The 12,637-nt window shown below is 47.1% G+C and overlaps 1 long non-coding RNA gene across 1 annotated transcript; it reads right to left on the minus strand.

Moving 5' to 3' along the window:
• LOC106505145 lies at positions 4,672-8,166 on the minus strand. The gene is made up of 2 exons (XR_001299271.2): positions 8,125-8,166; positions 4,672-5,506 (listed from the first exon to the last, which is right to left on the minus strand). It is a non-coding gene; the product is annotated as an uncharacterized LOC106505145 (long non-coding RNA).

The following is a 12,637-nucleotide window of genomic DNA, read 5'->3' on the forward strand; positions in this document are numbered from 1 at the left end:
CCCTGGGAGGGTGAGTGTTGGGGGTGGGTAGGGGCTTGGGGAAACCATGAAATCATACTTTCCAGGTTTGCACAGGGAACTGATCACCAGTTCCAGCTCTTCTGCTGCAAGAGGAAGCCGAGAGCGCTCCAGGACAGACTTCCCTGCCAAAGGCCACTGCACCCACAGTGGTATCCAGTGCACAAAGGTGACCCCAGACCTTTCCAGAAGGCTCCAGCTCTGTGATGTTTGCTGGATGGGCTGATCTGGAATGGCTTTTCTCCCTCGAGGTTTTCCAATGCCCCCAGGAGGCCACTGGCTGTCTCTCTGGGATCCCTGTGTTTACCGAGCTAAATTAATCCTTGAATTATCTGCTTAAGAGGGGATAACTCCAGCGTGTGTGTCTGTCTGCCCAGATCCCCAGGCCTCGGAGAAGAAAAGCAGACCCTTTCAAAGCAGCCGCAGGGAGACTGAAGTGTAAATGGAGCCGGCCCTGCGCCTGCTGGAAGGTTAAGCCCTGTGGTGTTTTATAGGCAGAGTCATAAATAGTTATAATCCCTCTCTTGGGCCAATTTAAAAGCCTTGGGGACAGACGAGACTCAGAATGAAACACAGAACTGGAGGTTCAGACATGTCCAGGGAAATCCTCCTCGTATGAGACAATACACATGGATCAGCCCTACCTCCTAGAGCTCAAATGCTCCTTTTGTATAAACATAAACGCCACAAGTCCACAGACCTTGCATTAGTGTTATTTCCATAACTTAATCCCCAGTCATAGAGCTTTTTTTTTTTTTTTTTTTTTTGATCTGGTTGTAGTCTGGTTGCTGCACTGTATGACTCTAGATGACAAATATTTTCTCTGCCCTTTGATCCTGTAAAGTGATTTGTTGGAGTTCCCCTTGTGGCTCAGTGGAAACAAACCCAACTAGTAAACGGATGTGGGTCCGATCCCTGGCCTCAGTCAGTGGGTTAAGGATGTAGCATTGCCGTGAACTGTGGTGTAGGTCACAGATGTGGCGTGGATCTGGTGTGGCTGTGGTGTAGGCTGGCAGCTGCAGCTCCGATTCGACCCCTAGTCCGGGAACTTCCATATGCCACACCTGTGGCCTAAAAAAAAAAAAAAAAAAAGATTTGTTGCTCTTATTACAAAAAATTGATCTTATTGCAGATATTTAGTTTTGAGGGAAGGAACCAGGAAATAGGGAAGAGTTATTGAAGATGTGAGGCCTTCTCTAAACCCCAGCTTCTCTTCTGTAAAATACGTGATTTTGGATTTCTGGCCCCTGGAACTGTTGAGAGAATAAACTTCTGTTGCTTCAAACCACCGAGTTTGTGGTATTTTTTTCCATTAGACCCAGGGAACAAATACAACCCTGAAATGGGGGAGATGTGGGTTTGGTCAAAGATCTGAAGGAGCACCCATGAGGAAGGGTATCTTCAGATTAGGGTCCAGGCCCCATGAAGTATTTAGAGACCCTGAAGAGAAGTTTGGGTTCTTTTAAGAACAATGAGAAGCCACAGGAATGCTGAAAGCAGGAACGACCATGACCTATGTTGTTTTTTAATAGCCTCACGTGTAGCAGATGGAAGTTTCCAGACTAGGGGTCAAATCAGAGCTGCAGCTGAGGCCTATGCCACAGTCATAGCAATGCTGAATCCCAGCCACGTCTGAGACCTACACTGCAGCTTGCAGCAACACTGGATCCAACACCACTGAGCAAGGCCAAGGAATCAACCTGCATCCTCACAGAGACAGTGTCAGGTCCTAAACCCTCTGAACCACAGTGGGAACTCCATGAGCTATGTTTTAAAAGGAGGCTGCTCTTGCAAGAGAAGAGAAGCCAGGAAGTCAAGGCCAAAGTACAAGTGAGAGAGGTCAGTGGCCTGGATGAGGCTGATGCTGATGATGAGGGAAGCCCATCCAATCGAGATGTTTCAGGTGGACTAAATGGACAGGACCTGCTGATAGACTGGATATGGCGGGAGAGAAAGGAAAAAACCAAGGATGACTGCTAGGTGTCTTATCCAAGTCCAAGGGTGGATGGTGAGGAAGCCTGGAGGGAGAACAGGTTTGGAGCAGGGGATGAGGACGAAGAGTTCGGTCTGGAACGTGTGAAGTTTGGGATGGCTGTGGATTGTCCAGGGAGAAAAATCAGACGAGGGTCTGAATATAAAGCTGCAGCAAAGGAAAGATACAGGCTAGAGACATTGCAATGAAACCATCTCTATACAGACTAAATAAAGTTCAGGTCCCCGAGGGGAGGCAGAGAAGACAGCTCAGACCTGAACCTTAAGAAATACTAAGAGTGGAGATCCTGTCATGGCTCAGTGGTTAACAAATCTAACTAGGAACCATGAGGTTGTGGGTTCGATCCCTGGCCTTACTCAGTGGGTTAAGGATCTGGCGTTGCAGTGGCTCTGGTGTAGGCCGACGGCTACAGCTCGGATTCAACCCCTAGCCTGGGAACCTCCATATGCCGCAGGAGCGGCCCAAGATAAGGGAAAAAGACGAAAAAAAAAAAAAAAAAGAAAGAAAGAAATACCAAGAGTTAGAGATTGGGAAGAAGATGATCCAGTGATCCAGGAGTTCCCTGGTGGTGCAGTGGGCTAAGGATCTGGCACCACTGCTGTGGCTTAGGTCACTGCTATGACACAGGTTCCATCCCTGACTCTGGAACTTCCACATGTCATGGGTTGTGGTCCAAAAAAAGATGATGATCCAATAACGGAGCCGGAGGAAGGCCAGTGAGATGGAGGGAAAGCCTGGCAAGGATGCCGTCCCAGAGGCCAAGGAAGGGAAGCATTGCCAAAGAAAGAGTGCTCCACTGACTCCCACATGTACTGCCAAGGAGGCAAGTAAAATTAAGCCACAGGACTGTCTTTTTTGATTCAGCAATACAGAAATCTCTAGGGACCTTGCCCAAAGCCATATCAGATGAATAGGTAGGGTGGCCACCAGACCTGGGTGGGTGAAAGCGTGGGGAGCTCCCAATACATCCCTGATGGAATAAAAGTCAAAAACAAAACTACAGAAATATTGGGTTTTTGGTTTTTTTAAAATACTCTTGGGGTAGGAAGGCTCTGAAAGAAACAGAAACCCCCATAAAAATGAATAAATTTGACTACGCTATCAATGAAAAACTTCCATATGATTAAGAGACAAATTTTAGGGGGAAAATGAACTATGGATTTTGATATGCAAATATTATATATTTGCAACATATATGAGAGAAATGGGATTAATATTCAGAATGAATAAAGCATTTCTATGAACCCATAAAAAAGGATAAATAGTCCAACCAAAAAATGAAGAGGAGGAGTTCCCCTGGTGGTTTAGTGGGTTAAGAACCTGACATACTGTCTATGAGGATGCAGGTTTGATCCCTGAACTTGCTCAGTGGGTTAAGGATCCAGCATTGCTGCAAGCTTCAGTGTGGGTCGCAGATGCAGCTTGGATCTAGTTTTGCTGTGGTTGTGGTTAGGCTAGCAGCTGCAGCTCCGATTTGACCGCTAGCCTGGGAACTTCCATATGCTGCAGATGCTATCCTGAAGAGGAAAACTAAGTGGACAATAAATATATGAAAAGAGGTCCCACTTTACTAGTGATCAGAGACCCGTTCATCTCATAGCGGGGACTGGGCCCCTCCACACGGTTGGTCGTGGTGAGAGTGTCAGTTGGTACCACCATGAAGGGCTATTTGGCAATATTTACTAACAAAATCCACTTTGTATCCCTCAGAAACACTTTATGGCTGTGCTTGTAAGAGAGAAATGCAGTCAAGGCGTCTGCCTTCCTTTCTGGAGCCCTAGATCCTGTCACAAACTCAAGCAGGATTCAATTCCTTGAGGTTGTAGGACTGAGGTCCCCGTTTCTTTGCTGAATGTCAGCTGGGGACCACTCTCAGTTCTGGAAGCTGCCCACAGTCCCCAGACACAGGGTTCCCTCAACACAGCAGCTCAATTCTTGAAGGCCAGCAGGAGTTTTCTCTTTCTCCATGAGCACTTGCAAAGATGGAATCTCTGTTTTTTGTTTTTGTTTTGTCTTTTTAGGGCCCCACCCAATGCATATGGAGGTTCCCAGGCTAGGGGTCCAATCGGAGCTGTAACCTCTGAACTACACCACAACCACAGCAACTCGGGATCTGAGCTGCATCTGCAACCTACACCACAGTTCACAGTAATGCCGGATCCCCAACCCACTGAGTGAGGCCAGGGATCAAACCCGAGTCCTCACCGATGCTAGTCAGGTTCGTTAACCACTGAGCCACAACAGGAACTCCAAGATGGAGTCTTAAATTATAATTATAATATAATATTTAATACAGAGTGACCATCCTATCAGGCAAAAGTGAACAATCTGAAGGAAATTCTTATTATTTTCTTTTTAGGGCTGCACCTGTGGCATATGGAATTTCCTGGGCTGAAGGTCAAATCGGAGCTACAGCCGCCAGCCTACACCACAGCCATAGCAACATGGGATTCGAGCCACATCTGCGACCTACACCACTGCTCATGCCAATGCCAGATCCTTAACCCACTGAGTGAGGGCAGGGATCAAACCTGCATCATCACAGACACTATATCACGTTCTTAACCCGCTGAGTCACAACAGGAACTCCATCAAGGAAATTATTAATAAATCATGGAACAGATTCTGGTCTGGTGTGAAGTAAATAAGCCTTGGATAAAATTTTTTTGCCTCTGGATTTTATTTCAGGAGAGATCAGAAAACACTCAGGTGTATCAGTACGCTGGGTCCTTTATCTTCAACTTCTAAAAAGGATTGACTTCACAGACCTCACGGCTTTACCCTGCGTCAGACCAAAGGGTAATCAGAATGAACTCTACTAAGCTACGGAAAAAACAACCCCCGAAACACTGAGCTTCCTGCTAGCTCTCGGCCCTGTGGCTGCTTGTGCAAACATTTCCGAAGCTTCCTATCTCCCCAAGAGCGCTGAGAAGTGCTGTCCAGAGCAAGTTGTGTGTAGGGTTTTGCAACCTGGGTTTTGTTTTTCTTCTTTTCCAAGGTGGCTAAGCTCATGGATAATGTAGGCCTTGATTAGGACTGAAAAGGATTATAGTAGAAACATATGTATCTATAGGACTGGGATTTCCCACCGAGTTTGTCATCTTTGGAGCATTCACAGTGGAAAATAAAGGTATTCCTACTCCCACTGTTCCCTGCGGCTACGATAACACAAAGCTGTGTTCTTTGGACGCTTTTTGCTGCCCCAGCAGTCCATAAGAGATTTCCGCTTTGTCATGGAGCCACCATCATGAGCAAATTGTTTTGTCAGTTGGCCAGGACCTCTAGATGCCCCAGCATCACGTTAGCAGGAAACTCCAGCTGCGTGGGTGGAGGTGGAGTGGCCGTGACTTCAAGAAAGTTTCATTTCTGTTTCAAGTTGTCATCATCTTTTACTGGGTTCAACAACATCAGATGAAAACCTACCCAGAGGTGTGTTTCTGCCTCTGGAACTTAGTTCTCTCACCGAAGGACAGTCAGGGTGACTCCAGGGAATGGCTGTGGAAAGAGATCAGGAAATCATGCTGAGAGCCAGCGGAAAAACTCCTCATTGTACCAAGATGCTTGAAGGACCCAGTGTCAACCAGAGGCCCAGTGCCCTTCACCTCCTCCAGCTATAGTTCATCTACAGCTCATTTGTGTCCGCCTGGGCCCTGCCCAGCACCTCTCTGGCAGGAAGTATAATGAAGTCTAACCAAGACTTGCTGATCTGTATCAGATCATCGGTGCTGCTTGTGGTTTGATTTGCTTCACTCCCTGGACCCCCCACCTGTTCTTGGCAAATGCTAACCGCCAAGCCCTTGATTTTGCTCCAACCACCTAAACTCTGGTTCAACTCTACTCAAGATCAGCTGTGCTCTGGTGCTGTGGTCTTGGTTCAATCACCTACACTCTAGCCTGGTTTTTAATCTTTGATTGTCACACTCTTCCTCACCCTAAACTTTCCCTTTTAGGGCCAGACCACAGTCCTCTTCTAGTTCCAGCAGCCACACAAAGCCCATCGGCTCACTGATGTCAGCTTCAGCCTTAGCCCATCCTTGACTGCACCCCACCTTCCCTCCGGGTGAAACTCAAGCTCAGAGGGGAAGTGGGGTGAAGGATACGGTCAGACTCCAGAATGGGATGAACAATAGGATGGAGATGAGAGAAGGTGAGTGTCTGCTGGCTACATTCCCTGGTAATGTACAAAGTTGGATGTTTAATGGTGTGATGACAATATGAAATATGTATGGATGTCAAAATAAATTCATCAAAAAGATGGCATCAAGATGCCATAGGAAGTTCCCATTATAGTTCAGCAGTAATGAGCCTGACTAGGAACCATGAGGAATCGGGTTCGGTTCCTGGCCTCGCTCAGTGGGTCAAGGATCCGGCATTGCCATGAACTCTGGTGTAGACTGCAGACGTGGCTCAGATCCCGCATCGCCATGGCTGTGGCGTAGACTAGCAGCTGCAGCTCCAATTCGACCCCTGGCCTGGGAACATCCATGTGCCACGGGTGTGGTCCTAAAAAGAAAAAAAGACGGCACCAAACAACATGCACTCCTGGAGTTTCCACTGTGGCGCAACAGGATTGGCGGCATCTTGAGAGCGCAGGAATGCCGGTTTGATGCTTGGCCCAGCACAGTGGGTTAAGGATCTGGCATTGCTACAGCTATGGCTTAGGTCACGACTGCAGCTTGGATCTGATCCCTGGCCAGGAAACTCCATAGGTCTCGGGACAGCCAAAAATGAAAAACAAAAACAAACTCATGCTTTTCTACTGGCTATGTCTTGTGTGATAATAACTACTACAAGGCAGCATTAATAGCTATCAGTTTGGTAGCATACCTTGCCTTCTCATATTTAATTGATTTTAAAGTTGCAAAATACTTTTTTTTTATGGCTGCACACATGACACACGGAAGTTCCTGGGCCAGGGACTGAGTACTAGCTGCAGCTGTGACTTAAACCACACCTGTGGCAACACCTTAACCCACTGTGCCGGGCCAGGGAATCGAACCCAAGTCTCGCTCATGACCTGAGCCTCTGCAGTCGGATTCTTAACCCACTGTGCCACAGTGGGAACTCCTAAGATACATTTTTTTAAAAGTATATTTTAATACTTCTGAAATCTCTATGCATCCTATTTCAGTTATTGTATTTTGCATCTCTGCTTGCTTAAGTTTTATATCTTGTATTTCTTTGCTCAGTGTTTTCTGTAAATTATCCATCTTTGCCTCCAGTTTATTTCCAATGTCTTGCATCATTTTCAGCATCAACAGTCTAAAGTCTTTTTCCTGGAGAATCTCCTGATCACTTAGCTGTTTTTCTGGGGTTTTTTCTTTCTCCCTTATATGAGTTAAAGTTCTCTGTCTTTTCATTTTATAGGTTTTTGGTGTGGTGTCCTTTTTGCAGACAATAAAGTTGTAGCCTCTCTTACTTCTGGTGTCTGCACTCCTTGTGGCTGAAGTTGGTAGGGGGCTTGCTGTAGGCTTCCTGATTGGAGGGACTGGTGCCTGCGCACTGGTAAGTGGGGTTTTGTCTCTGGGTGAGATTAGAGGCGGCTGTGGGCCTGGGGGGCTCTTTAGGCAGCCTGTTTACTGATGGGTGGGCTGTGATCCTGCCAGGATTATTGTTTGGCCTGGGGCTTCTCAGAGCTGATGGGTGGGGCCAGATTTTCCCAAAATGGCCACCTCCAGAGAAACGCAAGCTGATAAATGATCCCAAGAGCTTTGCCTCCAATGTCCTCCCCCTACAACAAGCCACAGTCACCCCCTGTTTGTCCAGAAGATCCTCCAAGAACTGCAGTCAGGTCTGCCCTAGATTCCTATGGAGCCTTTGCTTTGCTCTGGGACCCAGTGCACGTGAAAGTCTGTGTGCGCCTTTCAAGAATGGGGTCTCCCGTTCCCCCAGTCCCGAGGAGCTCCTGTGCACAAGCCCCACTGGCCTTCAGTGCCAGATGCTTCGGGGGCTCTTTCTCCCAGTGCCAGATCTCCAGCCCTGGGGATCTGACACGGGGCTCAGAACTCTCACTTCCTGTAGGTGAATCTCTGTGATAGAGTTACTTTCCAGTCCCTGGGGCTTCCCACCCAGGAGGTATGGGGTTGCTTATATCAAGCAATCACCCCTCCTACCTCTTGATGTGGCCTCCTCTTTGTCTTCTGAAGTAGGATATCTTTTTGAAAATTTCCAGTCCATTCGGCTGAAGGTTGCTCAGCATTTGGTTGTAATTTTGTTGTTTTTATGAGAAAAGCTGAGCTCCAGTCCTATTCCGCCATCTTAATCCCGTCTCTCCTCCAGGCATCTTGCAATCAGTGTTTTGCAATCACTATAGACCAAGTGTCAGTTGTTACCTGTTGTCACTGCTTAACCTTTAAAAACACCAGCATCAAAGTCAAGGGCATGGCTGGCGGCAGCCTGGAAGAGTCCCGGGGGGACAAGCATCCCTGGGGGCCAAATTCTTCAGTGGGGGTGGAGGAGAGGGAAAGATGGTGAATCAGATGGATTTGGCAATTCTTAAAGGAGAATTCGAAAGAAGGCCAACTCTAAATAATTGTGGAGCCAGCTTAGGAGATCAGGACCATTGGCTCTCAGCTCTTTGATGGATTCTTTTCAGAAGCACTGTTGCATTAAAACTCTTCATGGCACAGAGGACAGTTTATGTAGTAAAACACAGCTTTCAGCGACTCTGAGTTAAAAAGCAATTTGGAAAAGTTAGCGTATGAATATGAAGATGTTTCTAATTTCTCTCTCTGGTGTTTTCCTTTTTATAAATGCAAGCATATATAAGACCAATGTCTAAATAAGACTAAAATAGCTGTTTAAATATACACAATAAAAATTCGCCAAAAACATTGCCTCATTGTTTGGTGGGTGCTTCTTTCTTTCTCAGAAGAGGTGTCCTGGAGAGTTCCCATTGTCACTCAGCAGATTATGAGCCCAACTAGTATCCATGAGGATGTAGGTTTGATCCTGGCCTTGCTCAGTGGGTTAAGGATCCCCAGTGTTGCCGTGAGCTGTGGTGTGGATTACAGATTCAGCTTGGATCCCAAATTGCTGTGGCTGTGGTGTAGGCCAGCAGCTTCAGTTCCAATTCAGTCTCTAGCCTGGGAACCTCCATATGCCACAGGGGCAGCCCTAAAAAGAGCAAGCAAGCAAGCAAGAAAGAAAGAAAGAAAGGAAGGAAGGAAGGAAGGAAGAAAGAGAAAGAAAGAAAGAAAAGGTGTCTTGGAGTTCCCTCTTTGATGCTGCGAGTTAAGGATCTGGCAGCATAGTCTCTCAGGCAGCTTGGGTCACTGCCACAGCTGTGCCAGATCTTTAACCCACTGTGCCACAGAGGGAACTCTGATAAAGCCTTTTTTAATCACTGCACCTTGTAAGAAACAAAAGCTCCGAGATCGGCTAGTCAAACGCAGCCTGGATGACCCTGTGCAGGACAGCAGCCTTGAGAAATGTAGGGAAAGTGTATGAGGAGGAAATACTGCAACCAAAGGTCATGGAAATCTAACCAGGTGGGACACGAATAACTTTTTTTCTTTTTCTCTTTTTCTTCCTTCTTTCTCCTTTCTCTCTCTCTCTCTCTCTCTCTCTTTCTTTCTTTCTTTTCCTTCTTCCTTTTTTCCTTTCTCTCTTTCAGGCCCACACTTGCAGCTTCCCAGGCTAGGAGTCAAATTGGAGCTGTAGCTGCCAGCCTATACCACAGCCACAACCATAACCACAACACACATTTGTGACGTAGGCTGCAGCCTGCAGCAATGCCAGATCCTTAACCCACTGAGCGAGGACAGGGATGGAATCCACATCCTCACAGACACTAGTCTGATTCTTAGCCCGCTGAGCAACGACGGGAACTCCCACGAATACCTTTCAGGAGCTCATACTCTCGTGCCAGAATTTATTGAAACCACGACATTCAATACCTACATCTCTCTGGGGGAAGGACTGCTCTCTGATTGTTACCAGCTATAACATATACATTTCCTTCCAAACAACCACTCTGCTTTCTTATTGGGAATTACAGCCTCTTGGTGAGCTTTCTCTTGGCCAGAAGGCCCCCCAACCTGGTTCCTGCTGCTCTATCCCTCTCCCTACGAGGGAGGCCAAGATGGCCAAAGGCTTCCTCCACCTGCCTCTCCCTATAGGTTGCGCCAGTGACCTAAGCTTGACTAATCAGATGCTTGCTCTTAGATACTGCACACTGTACGTGTGACATACAGAAGGAGAGGAGGGTCAGAGGTTGGGTTCACCCCAGTGGTCCCCATGACTGTCCCAGTGACGTCTCAATCACCCTGCAACAAGACTGTTGCCTTCTTTTATGCATTATGACCCTTCTCGCCAGGCCTTTCATGGTTCTTGCCATCCCAAACCTGTCCTTCCAGCTTCCCACCAATCCCGAGAGCTTCACATAATTTCCTGTTAACCCCTCAGTGCTTCAAAGAGCCAGAAGCTATTTCTAGTACTTGTTGCCAGGAACCCTCACTGATTCAAGAGCATCTCGTATGGGATGAGTGGTACCACCATGGAGAGGAAGGCATTTCCCAGAGCATCCTGTCATGAGATGGAGGGGATGAAGGTGTGGACTCTTTTTCTGGGGGGGCTTGAAGAACATGATGACGTGGATCTGACCTTGGGTGGTCCTGCCAACAAGATAAGGGATGTGACCTTTTATGCCTTCCTCCTCCTGAGATGAGGTGCCTAATGTGTGTTGCAGATGTTCAGCAGGAGAGTGGAGGCTAAGAACACACAGGTCTCTGTGCCCAACACCCTCCATCCTGTCCTTTCCTCCCTGAGGCACCAGAGGAGAGAAAGATTCATTTAGTATTTTAAACCTAGACTTCCTTTCAAAGTTCCGCACATATGTCTGCCTTGCCAGGCCAGGAACCTACCTCCCAACAAACTTATAGAAATCCATAAACTTTTTTTTGGCAGAAATTTTGGCGATAGGCAGACATGCATCCTGGAAGGTGGTAAGGGGTGTGCATACAGTTATTTGGCATTCAAAACCGGGTCATTTTGATTAAGGTATAGCAGACTTTTCATGATATGGTTCATGGAAGCAGACAAAACAGAAGCAGCATTCAATGGCATATTTTAGATGTGACAGGTTCCAAAGTTGAGTCTTGCTTGGGGAACTATCCCAACAGCATCCATCAGTGCAGGAAGATGCAGAATGGCCCACATCTGAAGGTGGTTTGGAGGCCCTCCGCACTTCTCTTGGTCTTCTCTGGCATGTTGTGGGGTGGGGGACCACTGTCATGGTTTCCTGTGTCCCGTTCCATCTGGCTAAGTCAGTCTTGTGCTTCCAGCAGGAAGTAGACTATTGAATCCCCAACAGGAGAATCTAAAATGTGAATTCTTGGAGTTCCCATTGTGGCTCAGTACTTAACAAATCCAACTAGAAACCATGAGGTTGTAGATTCAATCCCTGGCCTCGCTCAGTGGATTAAGGATCCGGCGTCGTCGCCGTGAGCTGTGGTGTAGGTCGCAGATGCGACTCAGATCCCGCGTTGCTGCTGTGGCTCTGGCACAGGCCAGTGGCTACAGCTCTGATTGGACCCCTAGCCTGGGAACCTCCATATGCCACAGGAGAAGCCCTAGAAAAGCAAAAAGACAAAATAAATAAATAAATAAATAAATAAAATGTGAATTCTTCTTCCAGTAGAGGTAAAACATTTGACTGACTGGAAGTGTTTTTTTAGGTAGCTGGCCAGGCTTCACAGTTCTAGTTGAGATGCTGAATTAGCCTCAGATGCTCTCAGCTGGTGACAGTAACACGGTCCCAGCCAAGAGTGTCCAACGTGTTGGTCATTCAGCTAATCCTCCTTTGCCTCCGTGTTACAAGAAATGAGCGTACAGAAATCTTCAACTCTTGCTCTCAAATTGGCAGGAGAAATTAGGGCAAGTTGCAAGGTTCACTTGCCCGGGTATGTTTCTATGAGTAATGTTTAAACTAAAGAGAGATTAAAGGTGACTACTTCCAAAAAGAGGGGGTAAAAACCATAAAAGAACGAGGACTTCATGGAAAGTGTCAGAGATGCAGAGAAAGACTAAGGTCTCTAGGCATGAATTACTTTGGAAATAAAACTTGATACCTTAAGCCTTCTTTGCTCACATTTCAATTGGGAAAGGCTTAGCAGGGAGATAAAAATGATGTTCTGTCATTATGTGAAGTAAGAGAAGTGGCTGGGAGCAGAAAAGCCCAGTTGGGAAGGGTCAGATACCCTGACCTGGTGGGTGCGGGATGTCTGAGACAAACACGCCCCTTCTCCTGGTGATCTGGGGCAGTGGTCCCCACATTTGATGTGGACAGAGTTACCTGAGGGGTTGTTACAACACAGACTGCTGGCCTCACCTTCAGTTTTTTTTCTTTTTCTTCCTTTCTTTCTTCCTTCCTTTCTTTCTCTCTTTCTTGCCTCAGGAAGTTCCCAGGCTAGGGGTCGAATCAGAGCTGCAGCTGCTGGCCCAGGCAACAGCCATGGCAACACCAGATCAGAGCCACATCTGTGACCTATGCCACTGCTTGTGGCCATGCTGGATCCTTAACCCACTGATCGAGGCCAGGGGTTCAAACCCACATTCTCAGGGACACTATGTCAGGTTCTTGGCTCACTGAGCCACAATAGAAACTCCCTGAGTAGGTTTTAAAAC

The sequence above is a fragment of the Sus scrofa genome, chromosome 10, assembly GCF_000003025.6.
Source record: "Sus scrofa isolate TJ Tabasco breed Duroc chromosome 10, Sscrofa11.1, whole genome shotgun sequence".
NCBI classification, from domain to species: domain Eukaryota; kingdom Metazoa; phylum Chordata; class Mammalia; order Artiodactyla; family Suidae; genus Sus; species Sus scrofa.